We start from the raw sequence: 12,562 nt of genomic DNA on the forward strand, positions 1-12,562 counted from the left end.
TCATAAGTTCACATAAAGCAACCCCTGTGGAGCATGCGAAAAACCTTCATATTATTTCCAACGACTCCTCCGAAGTGTTGTCGAACAACACCAAATCAACTCAAACTCAAACACATGGGTGTTCCGTTCTTCGAGCACCTTTCACTGATTTTTAATCTCAGCTAGTTCCCAACGTCCTGGCAAAATCATCCTGTAAAGTATGCTTCGTCCCCCAAAGATTATCGTCCCATCAACTTTTTCTCAGGGTCGTTTACTGAATCATTAACAATTCACGGAACATTGAAGTCATCTAGCTGCACTGTTTTCGTTTTAAAATTGATACTCGTCACTTACCGTTTGTTCTTCGTATCGTTGGAGATGTGAATGAAATTCATATTGCTGGGGTTCGTATCTAACGATTTGACCTCAATTTTCAACGCAATAATTTTTCCATTCCTCCCAAGCGATTTGTTGTATTGAAGAAAAAAAAATCTAAGAATTATGTGAAATCGATAGTGAATTTAATGAAAATGTTTATTTTGGAACATGAAAAGGGTAGATTTATTGTATTAAAGTTTGGTTGAATCGAGTGAAATCTGATGAGACGATCATATTGAATACACACTAACGCAGGTAGAGGATTGTGGTCATCGACAATCACGACAAGCGACCAGAAACCAACCCGTGAGCAACTTGACGGCTCCAGTACATTGTCAGTGTACCCCGAAAAATTGGTTCAGGTGGTTCTGTCAAACTTGCTTATATCGGGAGCATCTCTCGATTATGGCGTAAAAGGTTAAAGATAAAATTAATTTTATTTCTTTATGATTGTTAATAACACAATTGCATTACTCATTGGTTATTTTGATATAGGCTCGTATATTCAAGCACTACGGGGCTGGGTGCCAAAAATATAAATATGTACCCCGAAATTTTGGGTCAATAAGTTCAGTACAAAATACCGTGACAAAAATCATTCAAACTAGAATTAATATTAGGAAAGAGGTGGTAGCTGATGATCCTAAGATGACCGACTAAAGGTTGTAGCAGCGATTGCCAAAACAAATCAAATGGCGGAAATTTATAAGGATCAGGGATTGAATCCTAAAGAGAAAGAGCAAGTCTCTCACTTATCATCTACGCATCTACGTATACATATACGCTATGTAGCATATCGCGAGAAACATTTTTCGTAAGCTGTCATGATAGAGAACTGATTCTGGAAGTTATACCCCATGATAAATTTCTTTTAGAAAGCTCCAAATGCGGGGAGCACTGGCTCTGATGATGCATTTCAACTTGTTCTGCACAGCTGTGCAGTAACCAACACGAAAGGAGCGAAAACAAAGCAAGAATCACCATTTTTCTGTGGGGGCTGCCTATCCGATTCTGTTTTTTTCGCACTTGTATGCAAGTTTGTTAAATTTGTGATCATGGCTTGTTATGATTCGGAACAGTTTTTGCCTCTCTTTTATCGTTGTTCGTTATCTATTGAGAGCGATTTCTGCAAACCCTGATAAGGATTTAGCAGATAGAATATGTTATATGAACTATTAATGGGTGAACTGGGCTGGAAATATAGAGGAGGAAATTAACGTTATTGGACAAATGGGCACGGGAGATGTCGTTTTTTAGAATAGCTTATGAAAATCCAATTCAAAATGGGTGATTCATCCTTTTCATTTTTAATTTAAAGGAAAACCCCGCGACATATATCTCTAGTTAATCCGATTGTCAAATCCATACAAATGAACCAAAATAAACTCACAGCCATTTGAAAACAGACAGGATAATATATTTGAATTAGTGTTTGTAATTTATATTCTGGAATAATCTGAACTAGCCGGGCTAATGAAAGTCTTTCTTTGAGGTCAGCGCCGTAGCGTGTGGTTGGCCAGGTTGGCCCCCGCCAAGGGCGCCGGGCTGTAGGGGGCGCCAAAATCCAGAATTGCACTATAAGGCTTGCTGACGTTTAGTCATCTTTCTCTTGCACACGCACAGGAAGGATAGGATTTGTTTTGTTTCAAACGCTGCGGAAGTGTTTCCCAAATCTTATCTTTTCTGTTTGCGTGCAAGAGAAAGATGATCAAACGTCTGCAAGCCTTATGAGAAATGATGAAAAATCTCATCGAGGTTTTTTATACGCGGTTGGATTCCACTTAAATTTTTATTGATTTTTTGTGAACTCATTGTTTTATTGATGCCGAAGGTCTCAATCGGCTAAAATAAAAACATGTAAAAAACCTTGGTGTGTTCTCAAGCTCACCGGTTCAAAGTGTTTCAGATTCAAGCTGACTTTTCTTTATCATTTACCTGAAGTGAAAAATAGCAAGGAACAGGAAATACAACTGAAAAGAAGAATGGAACAAGTTTCTGGGGAAGAAGCCCTAGATAAGAACTTCAATATGCCAAAAGCGAAACACAGAGTAGACTATAAGAAAAAAGACGTATAATTTTGTTCGGTACTAAGAAATCTAAGCTGTTTTCAAATAATAGATACTCGGAAGTATTGTTAGGAAGTTTGTTATGTTTTTAAAATAAATTCTCTCATTTTATGCATTTTATTATCATCTTATTTGAGGTTTACAAACGGACCATGACGATCGCATTTGATTCAGTGACATTTTCGATTGCTTTAATCCCAACATATATATGATGGTGAAAAAGCGAGCAAAACCGTTGAATATTCGATGATATTTTTAATTTGATTTTTTATTTTGGGTCTATATAATCTGGTAAAGCATTAAACGAGGCACTTATCTAAAGACATGCTGAATACGAGAATCTGTATCGAGGGATTTCAGTAATGATGGAAGCTGATCTACCACAAAGATGAAATTTATTGGCCTAATCACATCAACCAATGCCACCGAACTACCGATAGACTCACTCCAGGAATTGATGTATCTCGATCCGAATTGATTCAGAGTTAGTTAGGGGAAAAGTGGGTAAAACCGACACCTTAAGCAACTTTACAGTTTACCGATCTATGAATCAATTTTTCGGTCTAGAAATTTCATACAAGCATACTTTGGCTCTTCGTGCATCAGTTCATGAGGTCTCAGGATAATATTTCTTGATAGAATTTGATTTATGATGAAAAAGCGAACAGTCTATCTTCCAGTCTAAACAGCCAGGGTGCGGGTAAGATCGACACCACATGAGGGTAAAACCGACACATCAATTCGTTATGGAATCGAACATCAGAACAATTCTAAATGATGTTACAACATAATTGAAAATGTTTAACAACATTCATTTTTATATTTGCATATGAAATTCATGTTTAGGGGTCACTCATAAACGATGGTTAAACAAAATTTTATATATTTAAAATAATCACCACATATCATATTTTATTTAGTTTTTTTGGTGGGTCGGGTAAAAAATCAAAATCAAATTTACTAACTACTGTAAATATTGACCTATATTTAAATTTCACTAATTTTAAAAAGTTGTTTATAACGGCGATTTAAAATAAATGCGTGTGGTGCAATTATGACAAGAAACGAAAATGATTAGTTCCGTAGGCTACATGTTTACAGGGGTGAAAATGAATCACGAAAGAACAACACTAGAGAACGGATTGAATATATCTAAGAGCAAATTAAGCCTAAAAATACAGTTCTTCATTGAGCGCTTTTGTTATTCGCCCTACTGGTTTTCCTTGATGACTCAATATTTACCCTTAGACCTATTGTCACGCCCAATGATGATATGATATGTAATCAGTCTATGATTAAGTTATATTCCTCGGCGTCTCGTTTTCCAATACTTGGATTATATTATGCGAATGATGAGTCTAATAAAACAGAGGTATTCCGTGATTCGGTGGCAGGTGTCGAATTTACCCCAACTGATAACATGATAATGATTAGATACACGTGGATGCTTAAAATTATAAAAGTTAACTATTTTTCCACAACATACACAAAATGATGTTCAATTATGGATCAAAGATGGATTAAATACTGAAAATCAACAAATTATTGTCGAAAAAGCTTATACACTGATGTCAAAATTTTAAATAACTCATCCCCTCAATGGTCGATGCTTATTGTTGGTTTATTATGACTCTTACACGTCTCCGCCAGTTACAAAATGACTAGAAATACAAGAAATCAAACGTGTATTCAAAGTGTGTCGAAATTCTGTCCGATAATCACTTGAAATCAGAGATTTGAAGTGGTGTCGGTTTTACCCGCAGTGTCGGTTTTACCCACAATTCCCCTACATTCGGAATTATCGTACCGAGGGTTAATTTAAGAATATGCACCAGTTTGATCTTATCATTACGCGCAGTCAAAATAAACTGTTATTTAATTAATTGTTTAATTTAATTAAAATGACATAATGATTTAAATACTCTACAAAACTATCCTTCGTTAAGAAAATACCACGAAGAAATTCTAGACAAACATTTCAAATAGTCCAATCTAACATTTGTCATGATCTGAGGAAATATCGTTAGAATGTTTGCCAGATCAAAATAAATCTCAATTTAATTCTGAATATCGTGCAACGGTTTATAAATCGTTATCAGGCCATATAACAGTTCTAGATTATAATAATAATCATTGTTTTCCAGTTTTCCTCCGTTGTCCTAGGTTTTCCAGTACTTTTGTTACATCGGACCTTTCGTATTCGAACATTCAGTTGGGACCTGCGAAATTGGACTTTATACACAAATCAAAGTCACTTAGGTCCTTAGGTAAATTTGATGAAAAATGATCAAACTTGGCTTGTTTATGTTGCTACTACGGAGGATCATGCATAAATGAGCCGAATATGAATATATTCTTCAACATCAACACCCTTTTGCTTCGGTTAGACGGCTTAAGTGAACTAATCAAGGCATTCGATTTGGAAGTGAATTGATCGTCTAAACAAAGAAATAGGATTGCCAAACCGGAGATGACTAGTTCGATTCTCGGTCCGGTTTAGGATGTTTTCGGGTGTGAAACATTCTCGATTCCCTGGGCATGGTGTATCCACTGTACCTGCCTCATAATATACATACTCATGTTAATATAATACCAAGATGAAGAGCAGGCCAAGTGCCAGTTGTAATGTAGAGCCATAGAAGAAAAAAAAGTTAGGAAAATATTTTATAATTATTGAAAAAATATATTTGAAGCCTATTTAGTGGAATATCCTTACCTGTAGTAGAGGAAAGAATTAATTAAAACTATTCCTATTCACTATGTTCGTGATTGTAAAACTACTAACCGGTTATCGTTGGCCGATTATCGGGTGGAGCCTTTCTCCATGCAAGCAATTTCTCATAAGACACGATGTCTGAACTAGCCACTGTTGTCCACTGTTGTTGTCAAATCAATTGATGAATACTCCTGGTGACCGCCAGTATATCGGAAGAAGCATCGCAAAAAATTGGCATGGGACAGCTATGCGACAATACTAGATAACTACAAATCTGTATACAATCTTGACATATACAAAATTGTTGAACTCTAAAAAAATATAGGATCTTCGTGATGTTTATGTAACATTTGTGCAAATATTAGACCAAATTTGGCGGTATTGTGACAAAATCTGTCACCTTCGTATTTCAACTACATACAAGTCGAATCAAGAACAAAACTCTAAGATAGGTTTACTGAGGTCCAAATACTTGTCTGTAAATTTTATTGAATGGGGATAATTTCGTTTTGTAGATTCGTGTTGTGAAATCAAATCGGCAAACTTCATATCATTAAATACTCAATCATAATATATTCAATTCGCATTTCTTTCATTTAGATTATCGTTCTATAATATACTGCCGTGAATCGCATATTTGTCCCATATGAATAGGAAACCCAGCAAATATGGGACACATATGCGATTCACGGCAGTATAGTCAGTTTAAATTTTACATTTTTATTTCGAAAACTACGCCCTTTGACTGGACCAGATTGTTTGAATATTAGGAGTTGTTCAAATTTTCAAGGATATTTTAATTGCTATTTATTCGCGAAAGTAGCTAATAGTGCCCAGTATTCTTATTCTATTCATGAAAGAACAGCTAGCGACGTAGGATTTTTCTTATGTGTATACGTCGCTCACAACTGGGTTACTTCTACTGGAGTGATGACTCCTTCTACTGCTTCTACTTGGTATAACGTTTTTACTCATCATTATTCCTATTCCTGGATAGCTCATGCTACATGATAACTGGTAAACTAGAAACTCAACTTTGTTCATGTCTTGCCAATATACAGCCAACAATATTGAAACCGAGCCATTCACTTCCTGGTACTTATCAGATTTGCTCTCCATTGCTAAGCCAGAATGATTATTTTAGGAACCGGAAGGCGGCTCAACAATATGCCGCAATCTCTAGAGCCGGTTTTCATTATCCTGGTGTGTCCCCATTCAGGAGCATTGGACAGGAAATCGGATACGTATTCTGATCCCGATGATGAAACGTTATCTGCAATTGTTGGTTTGAAACTCAGCAAAACACTTTAAAATTATTTTTGCACAACTTACCTTAGCCGCTGATTTTCTTTTTATGTCGGATCCTTTAGAACATTTGTTATTTAATTCATAAAAATAACTAAACTGGTTAAAACGAGGAAACAATCAAAGGTCCCATCTGATAATCTGGAAAAGTTTTTGTTTATATCAGATTGGACTGTCACATTTCAAAACGGCCAGTCGACAGATCTGTGCGATATTTTCGAAAAATCAGATTGGCCGTTTTGCACTACTATAATTTTTTAGCTAAAACAAATAAAAATCGATTGGATTTAAATTTAATGTAAAGTTTTAATGGTAAGTAATGTGTGTAAACAAAGAACTTGATTTGTTTACTTTTGTTAGATAGGACCATATGAATTATTTCTCTAGAAATATGTACAAATATGTAGTACAAGAAATGTGTGACAACAAATGACGAAACATTGTTTATGTTTCGTTGCGCCATCTGCGATTTGAAAGTGGGTACGTGAAACCGCGCGAAACTAAGACCAAATGTCAAGAAACCGACAACTTTCCACCGCTGGTTCTTCGCGAATATGCCGAGTCTCTTCTAATTTAATTAATTTCATTTAAAAAAATACCTACATCATAGGCTACATGACGCTAAATGATTCGATAATTTATCAATATGTAGAATGGTATTTAAACTTAGTTCTGATAGTTTTACTAGTAAAAGGATAATCAGGTGTGGTTTTTTAACTAAAATAAACTGCCTGGTGCTAATCGGAGCGAGAATTTGGGTACTTGTAAGATTGTGTTGGTGAGCCGCAAGGCAGCCATTCTGAATGACACCGTGAGAGGCCTTAAAAGTTCTTAGTTGTTGTGAGCTTCGATAATTTTATGCAATCTTTATATATAAACAGTTATTTTTCGCACATTGCATTATCCATGCGATTCTTTATATTTTTAGTGTTGTTTTATTTCAATTAATTGTAGATACACCCCACCACAGGGAACTGCAAACACGTGCCCATCAGGTTGTGTTTATCTCCCATAACCCAGCAGCAGCAGCAGCAGTTCAGCCTCACTAAACCATCGACCTTGCTCTACCCATAGTCCGGCCGGGGCGGCAGGCAGCATCCATATTATTCCATTCTTGGCAGCGATAAACCCTCCAAAGTGCCTGCCGCTGAGTTCTGTTTGCATGCTGGATTCTCGTTTTCGCCAATAATGCAGTGCTCTAGCGCCAGGAATGGAAGTTGTTGGAGCTGCCACACATAATAAGTCCGCCGTGTCCGTGCAACGTCATCGTCTTCTTCACTTCGCTTCACTTCATTTCAGCCAGCGTAGGTAGGATGGGTGCGAATGCGCGCATCCCTTTCGACAGGAGCGCGCTGCTGGTGTCCGCTGAACTGCAATACACTGGATGATACAGAACCTTGAATGGCGTGCATCGCTGCAACAGCAGAGTTTCATTGTTTGTTCAAGAGAAGTGTTAGACTGGTTCTAGATTTAAATAGGTTGCACTTGCCTATTAAGAATACTTTTTAAGGACCATGAACACAGTTGACACAAAAATAAATAAATGGGAACCAATATCGGGTTTGAGGAAATCTTCAATAAAATATTTTACATTTTTTTTCCAAACCAATCTAAACAACCTCCTCTTGCAGAGTTACTGAAGCAGCACACGAAAACTATAAATGCTGGAAGAGAGTCTGCTGCCGGAGATAAGAAAATTGACTGCCACGGTGTGGCGCTGCCCCGTTAATGCCGGTGGAAAATGATTTTATATAACCCGTGTATTTACTTACTTCACTTCCGACCGACCATTGTTGTGCATCGGCACACATGCAACTCAGCTTCCATCACAAATGGCAGAACAAATAGACGGAAAGTATATTTGTTGCAACTGGCGCGTCCGGTCTGTTTTGGAAGCACTCGAAGCATTGTACCGGGACCGGAACGTTGCACTAATGGGGCGACCAAAGGCGATTCAATAATGTTGGCCGAGAATTTGCGGCACTCGTTAGCTTAAAATTGCTGGAAAATGGTGGATATTTCGCAAACAAATTGTTTGTCAATTTACTCGACATATATGCCACCAAAACTGTTTGCCTCGGGGTAACAGTTCCGGCTTTGATCGCGCCGAATGGTCATGGAAAAAAGTACGAAATATGTTTGGAAGTGCAAAACAAATCATCAAATCGCCAACACTTCGATGCCACGAGTGGGATGAAATGTCATTGAAGGATCCAACCGAAATGACGAAGGGGTAAAATTATTATTTTTTTCGTCGTTTCTAGTTTCGAACTTTTGGCAGCCATCGTTTTAGGTTTGACACTAAGCCAATTTAACTTTTCAGTCTACAGTTGATAACATGAACCATGTGTTGATATTGAAGTAATAATGAAATTGTTCAAACATGCAGAAAAAAAGTTTTAACGATTTTTTTTCCATATGCGAATTCAAACATATTCACGTGATGTTGTTATTTTAACAACTCGTTATTACCAGAGTACTATTTTTACTCTTCTCCAACGAGGTATCACTTTTTTATGTATTATTCGCAACGCCCTGATTCTCGACTGGGAAAAAATACATATTCGCAGCCGGATTGGAGAGAAGAAAAAAAAGAAAGCGGTCGAAATTTCCCAACTGTATGTGATGTGTATTTTCCGGGACAGGTAGACTTTCGTTTAATTGGTGGCCACACGTGTGCTCGGTAATTAAAAACTGAAATGCACTCTCGAAAAGCGACAGCTTCAATTTGTTCGAAATTTTCGTTGGGACAGGTCGGAATTTTCTTTCTGGTGAAAGTTTTTTTTTATCGTTACGAGGTTTATAATAACCCAACAATGGTTATGATCTATGCAATCGGTTTAAATAACAAAAGCGATCTGATTGTATTCGAAAAGAGTCAGCGGATTACGTCACAGTTCTGACAAACCTGGATGATGAATCAAAAGCAAACGTGACACAAAGTATTTCCAAAAAAGAATCAAACTTCTATCAAATTAAAAATCGAGGGACTTCCACTTCTAATACAACTCCAATCGCTTGTTTCCAATTCAACCACAAACCTAATCTGATCCAATTCAAATCTAATTCATTGAAACTAAAATTCAATCCTATCAAATCTATCTGCAATCTAACTTCAACTTCTAACTTGGAATGGAATTGGAATGGAATTGGAATGGAATTGGAATGGAATTGGAATGGAATTGGAATGGAATTGGAATGGAATTGGAATGGAATTGGAATGGAATTGGAATGGAATTGGAATGGAATTGGAATGGAATTGGAATGGAATTGGAATGGAATTGGAATGGAATTGGAATGGAATTGGAATGGAATTGGAATGGAATTGGAATGGAATTGGAATGGAATTGGAATGGAATTGGAATGGAATTGGAATGGAATTGGAATGGAATTGGAATGGAATTGGAATGGAATTGGAATGGAATTGGAATGGAATTGGAATGGAATTGGAATGGAATTGGAATGGAATAGGAATGGAATTGGAATGGAATTGGAATGGAATTGGAATGGAATTTGAATGGAATTGGAATGGAATTGGAATGGAATTGGAATGGAATTGGAATGGAATTGGAATGGAATTGGAATGGAATTGGAATGGAATTGGAATGGAATTGGAATGGAATTGGAATGGAATTGGAATGGAATTGGAATGGAATTGGAATGGAATTGGAATGGAATTGGAATGGAATTGAATGGAATTGGAATGGAATTGGAATGGAATTGGAATGGAATTGGAATGGAATTGGAATGGAATTGGAATGGAATTGAATGGAATTGGAATGGAATTGAATGGAATTGAATGGAATTGGAATGGAATTGGAATGGAATTGGAATGGAATTGGAATGGAATTGGAATGGAATTGGAATGGAATTGGAATGGAATTGAATGGAATTGGAATGGAATTGGAATGGAATTGGAATGGAATTGGAATGGAATTGGAATGGAATTGGAATGGAATTGGAATGGAATTGGAATGGAATTGGAATGGAATTGGAATGGAATTGGAATGGAATTGGAATGGAATTGGAATGGAATTGGAATGGAATTGGAATGGAATTGGAATGGAATTGGAATGGAATTGAATGGAATTGGAATGGAATTGAATGGAATTGGAATGGAATTGAATGGAATGGAACGGAATTGGGATGGGAATGGAATGGGAGTGGAATGGAATTGGAATGGAATTGGAATGGAATTGAAATGGAATTGGAATGGAATTGGAATGGAATTGAAATGAAATTGGAATGGAATTGGAATGGAATTGGAATGGAATTGGAATGGAATTGGAATGGAATTGGAATGGAATTGGAATGGAATTGGAATGGAATTGGAATGGAATTGGAATGGAATTGGAATGGAATTGGAATGGAATTGGAATGGAATTGGAATGGAATTGGAATGGAATTGGAATGGAATTGGAATGGAATTGGAATGGAATTGGAATGGAATTGGAATGGAATTGGAATGGAATTGGAATGGAATTGGAATGGAATTGGAATGGAATTGGAATGGATTTGGAATGGAATTGGAATGGAATTGGAATGGAATTGGAATGGAATTGGAATGGAATTGGAATGGAATTGGAATGGAATTGGAATGGAATTGGAATGGAATTGGAATGGAATTGGAATGGAATTGGAATGGAATTGGAATGGAATTGAAATGGAATTGGAATGGAATTGGAATGGAATTGGAATGGAATTGGAATGGAATTGGAATGGAATTGGAATGGAATTGGAATGGAATTGGAATGGAATTGGAATGGAATAGGAATGGAATTGGAATGGAATTGGAATGGAATGGAACGGTCTATTGCAATCCAATTCCAATTCAATTCCAATTCCATTCCAATTTCAATCCATTTTCAATTCAATTCCAATCCAATTACAATCCAAATTCCAATCCATTTTCAATCCAATTCCAGTTCACTTCCAATTCAATCCATTGTTCATGAGGTTCTAGCGAATTTTTATCTTCTTTTATATCAACTGTAATGCCTTCCAAATCCAACATCAATACAATTGCTGTAAAACTTCCAATCCAGATAATTTTGTAATTGAACTTAAATCCAATTCCGATATATTTTTGGAATAATTTCGTGTTTCAAATGTTTGAAATTTATTTTTCCTTTAAACAGATTTCATACATTCGAATTTAATTGCATCCTGTTGAATGCAGGTCCATGAAATGAATTTTGAGTCACTTCTCTTTTCATCCTATAAACCATTGAACATTATTCTCTCCCCTTCGGCAGAATCACGCTAATTATTCATCGCCATAACCGTCCCCATTCGGCAAACATCTGGCGTAGATATCCACTGAAATCCCGCACAATATCTTCTCGCTGGAAACCGATAGAACTAAAACAGCAAAAAAAAAAACCCTCATAAAAGCAAAACTAAAGCTAAAAGCGACGCAAATCAAATCAAGCTTAAAACGCCCCCAGCCAAACTCGAACCGTCCAGTACCCGGTGACCAAAGAGTGCGCACCCAACTCTGCGATGGATGGAGCCGGATCCCTAAATGACCACTTGGAGCTGGCACACCTCCACCGCCACTCATCCCCATTCTCTAATGCACTTTACCGCCAAGCGCGAGAAAAGCGGGGGGCCAGCTCATACTCATTCGGACTTAAGTTCCGTTCATAATCTGAGCAATTTAAATTTTTCCGAAGCTGCAGGACACACGAACCGCAATGATGGAAATGACCACCACCTTCGTCGACTTTCTTGCATGGTCTTCATAGTTGCACCATCCGCCATCATATGAGGGACCGGCTTCCACAAAACGGAAAAAGCTTGGGAACAACTTCCATCTGTTGGATTTCCGTAATCGAATATTCAATTACGAATAGCAACAGCAGAAGCAGGAGCAATAGAAGCAGCAGAACCAGTCTCCAGCGTCAATGGATAAGAATAATAGATCCGAAACTGATGGTTCACCGAAACCGAAACCCCATCCAACCCGAGCGAGCAACCAAAGCGGATCTGTGAAGAGCACAGGGGGACATCCTAATCTCATTTGCATGTTTGCCGATGCTGCTGCTGCTGGTGCTGAATCGGTGGAAGAAAGTCGTTCTTTTTCAGACGAAACACTGTTTGGGATGAGTTCACTTTT

General features: G+C 37.3%; 1 protein-coding gene and 1 long non-coding RNA gene across 12 annotated transcripts in view; both read right to left on the minus strand.

The window, feature by feature from the left end:
• Positions 1-12,562, minus strand: part of LOC134226251 (nephrin) — a 1,334,188-nt gene that overhangs the window by 433,761 nt on the left and 887,865 nt on the right. The window lies entirely within an intron of this gene.
• LOC134223394 (uncharacterized) lies at positions 5,840-6,611 on the minus strand. Its single transcript, XR_009982560.1, has 2 exons — positions 6,472-6,611; positions 5,840-6,412 (listed from the first exon to the last, which is right to left on the minus strand). It is a non-coding gene; the product is annotated as an uncharacterized LOC134223394 (long non-coding RNA).

Source organism: Armigeres subalbatus, chromosome 3, assembly GCF_024139115.2.
Source record: "Armigeres subalbatus isolate Guangzhou_Male chromosome 3, GZ_Asu_2, whole genome shotgun sequence".
Taxonomy (NCBI): domain Eukaryota; kingdom Metazoa; phylum Arthropoda; class Insecta; order Diptera; family Culicidae; genus Armigeres; species Armigeres subalbatus.